Here is a 4217-nt window from a genome sequence, read left to right on the forward strand (position 1 = left end):
CTCATGCCTGGGCTAGAGTGTAGTAGTATCATCATAGCTGACTGCAACCTCAAACACCTGGGTGCAAGCAATCCTCCTGCCTCAACCTCTCAAGTACCTGGGACTACAGGACTGCAGCCCCTATACCCAACCAATTTTTTGTATAGAGACAGAGTTTTGCTCTTGCCGGGTCTTGTCTCACACTCCTGCCCTCAAGTGATTCTCCTACCTTGTGCTCCTAAGGTGCTAGGATTACAGGCATGAGCCACCATGTCCAGCCCTTTAATATTTATTTTTTAATCAGATCTCTAGCTCCCATATTTGGAAGGCAATAACACATGTATCTACTTATACTTTAATCATCTTTGTTTGCATGAATTTGCTGATTTAGTCACCAATTTATGAAAAGAGGTATTGTTTTTACATTTTGCTAATAAGATAAGGATTCCTTAAATAAAGATGGAAAAATGTAAGTTGATTTTTGTGAAAAAAATATTGAAAATATAGTGGTTTCCAGGGTGTTGCAAAAATCATAAAGGTAATTCATAAAATACTGAACTTTAGGAAACATGCTTTAGAATAAATTTGCTTCAAAATCAAAAAGTTACTTAAAAAGTAATATAAAGTATTAAATTATCTACTCAAAAGTCTAGAGAAAGTTTCCAAGATATTATAATATTTTAGGGAGTCTTGTAAGTGTCAACAAGCCCACAGAGGACCACAATAAAGTGTCAGTTGTCCAAAGGCCATTTAAACCAACATCCAACCTCCTTTTCCAGGAGTGGAATTTTGATAACAATGAAAGTGATGGCAATATTACTCAATGTGTTACTCAATGTGTGCCTTTGTGAAAAGAATAAGAACTAAATAAGCAATGAATACAGGATTTATAAATGAGTGATTGCTTTGCAGATCTTTATAATCAAGGAGCAAAAGGCAATTTCAGAAACATTAACTAAATCTAATAGCCCCATGGAGGTGTAGGTGATTAAATCTCTCTAAGATCAGATACTTGATCTATTTAGGAATAAAGAGCAAATGTATTCCTTGAGGCAATTCAAAAGCATCACTATTACTATCCAGTCTGATTTACACTCTTCTTCAAAATCTTGCTATTTATTAAACATAGTCATCTCAGAAGAAAATTTAATTTTATGTGAAACAGTGAATTTTGTATTGCATAAAATAAATAACAATTTCAGCCTTTGATTATCTGCATTGGGACATTTATTTTTCTGAATATACAGCAAGACCGGGTCATCTATAATCATGCTCTCTAGCTCTGTTATTCAAGCATGTTATTAATCCATTGATTCTTTTAGCAAACACTGGTCAATTGCTAAAATTTTATACCTATCACAATGCTTCATATTGGAGATAAAAGCCAAATTAAACATGATCTTTACCCTCAAAGAGCTTGGAATATAGTAGAGGGACAGATGTATATGAACTACTACTATTAAGAGGTATCAGAAACTTCGCAGGTAAGTTTGTAATGTTCTCTAATGATTGCCTGAATGTAGCATTCAAGGACTGTGAATGGGGAAGATCCTTCTAGCCATAGGCCTGGAAACTGCCATAGTAGCTGACCCAGCACACAATTTTCTTCCATGACCATGATTTATTCCTGGAAGAATGCTATCTCTCATATACCTGTGGTGAGGCCTGTGTTTTTGGTCCTATTCTTACTGTTTTTGCAGTAAACACATTCTTTATCCATAATTTTATATCAAGTATTTGGAGAACAGATAAATTTGTCAAGTATCCATACTCAGGGAACTATCAGGATCATCCAGAGATATTGATTTTAACATTAGAAAAGAGTTCATTTGCTCCCCCTTTATTTTATTGTATTAGGTTAATTTAAGGATAGAAAGCATTAGGTTACAAACTTTGCATTTGTTAGGTGGAGGCCCTCTTATATTTGTGTCCCACCCCCAAGAGGTGTGCATACACCTGAACATTATGCCCATTGAGAGGGAACACACCCATCCTTGTCCTGCCTCCCCTCTTCCTACTCCCTCATTCCCTTGCCCCCACCTTGAATTGATTTGAATTTTTCTCTTATGTGGATGTGTATTTGAATGTCTGTTGGCTTCTTATTAGTATTGAGTACATTGGATTATTGTTTCTCCATTCTTGTGATACTTTACTAAGAAGAATATGTTTCCACTCCATCCAGGTTAATACAAAAGATGTAAAATCGCCATCTTTTTTAATGTCTGAATAGTATTCCATGGTATACATATACCACAGCTTGTTAATCCATTCCTGGGTTGGTGAGCATCTAGGTTGTTTCAATATTTTGGCAACTGTAAATTGAGCTGTGATAAATGCCATTATGGTGAAATGATATTTTTTCTTCTGGGATTGTGAAATCAAATGGGAGGTCAAATTTAAGTTCTTTGATGAGTTTCTGTACTTCCTTCCAAAAAGGTTGAATTAGTTTGCAGTCCCACCAGCAGTGTAAAAGTGTTCCCTTCTCTCCACATCCATGTAGCATCTGCAGCTTTGAGACTTTGTAATGTGAGACATTAGGGGATATCTCAGGGTGGTTTTGATTTGCATTTCTCTGATGATCAGAGACAATGAGCATTTTTTCATACATTTGTTAGTTTGTCTTCCTCAGAGCAAGTTCTATTCATATCTTGAGCCTGGTGGTAGATGGGATTGTTCACCCCTTTTTGTTGATTAATTTGAATCATCAATAGCTTCTAGTTACAAATCCTTTTTCAGATTCATACCATGCAAATATCTTTTCTCATTCCCAAAGCTGTGCATAAGCTTTTCAGTTTAATTAGGTCTCATTTGTTTATTTTTGTTGTGATTGCAATTGAACACTGAACTGAAGACACTGAACTCTTCATTGTAAAATCTTTCCCCACTCTGACATCATCAAGAGTTTTTCCCACATTTTCTTCTAAGTCTTTAATTTTTTTTATTTTCTTAGTTATTGTGTTAAGAGATTTATACTCTACACTTAGTAAATTTAACACGTACCCTTGTAAAATACACTATAGCTGTGTTCCCACCAATACCCTCCCTCCACCCATGCTCCCCCTCCTCTCTCCTCCCTCTTCTCCCTATCCCCTCTTCTTGGGCTATATGAAAGCTATAAATTGATTCATAGTAGGGTTGAGTACATTGGATACTTCTTCTTCCATTCTGGAGATACTTTGCTAAGAACAATATGTTCCAGCTCCATCCATGTAAACATGAAAGAGGTTGAGTCTCCATCTTTTTTAAGGCTGCATAATATTCGATGGTGTACATACACCACAATTTATTAATCCATTCATGGGTCGATGGGCACTTGGACTTCTTCCATGACTTAGCAATTATGAATTGGGGTGCAATAAACATTTTGGTGCATATATCTTCATTATAATGTAATTTTTGGTCTTCTGGATGTATACCTAGTAAAGAAATCGAAGGATTGAATGGCAGGTCTATTTTTAGATCCCTAAGTAATCTCTAAACATATTTCCAAAAGGAACATATTAGTTTGCATTCCCACTAGCAGTGCAGAAGTGTTCCCTTTTCTACACATCCATGCCAACATCTCCAGTTTTGGAACTTTGTGATGTGGGCTAATCTTATCGGAGTTAGATGATATCTCAGAGTGGTTTTGATTTGCATTTCTCTGATAATTAAGGATGATGAGCATTTTTTCATGTCTGTAGGCCGTGCACCTGTCTTCTTTAGAGGAATTTCTCTTCAAATCCCTTGCCCACCTTGATATGGGATCACTTGTTCTTTTCCTGCTAATACATTTGAGTTTTCTGTGGATTCTGGTTATTAAACCTTTGTCAGAGACATAACCTGAAAATATCTTCTCCCATTCTGAGGGCTGTCTGCTTGCTTTACTTACTATATTTTTGGCTGTTCAGAAGCTTTCATCAATCAGAAATGGCAAAGATGAAATAACAACAGACTCCTCAGAAATTTAAAAAATCCTTAGTGAATATTACAAGAAACTGTATTCTAAGAAATATGAAGATTTGAAGGAAATAGACCAATACTTGCAAGCATGCCACCTTCCTAGACTCTAGACTCATCCAGAATGAAGTGCAAATGTCAAACACGCCTATATCAAGTTCTGAAATATCATCAACTATACAAAATCTACCTAAAAAGAAAAGCCTGAGATCAGATGGCTTCACAACAGAATTCTACCAAACCTTTAAAGAGGAACTAGTACCTATATTACTTAACCTTTTCCAAAATATAGAAAAAGA

The sequence above is a fragment of the Otolemur garnettii genome, unplaced genomic scaffold (assembly GCF_000181295.1).
Source record: "Otolemur garnettii isolate 467f Iridium unplaced genomic scaffold, OtoGar3 scaffold00078, whole genome shotgun sequence".
Taxonomy (NCBI): domain Eukaryota; kingdom Metazoa; phylum Chordata; class Mammalia; order Primates; family Galagidae; genus Otolemur; species Otolemur garnettii.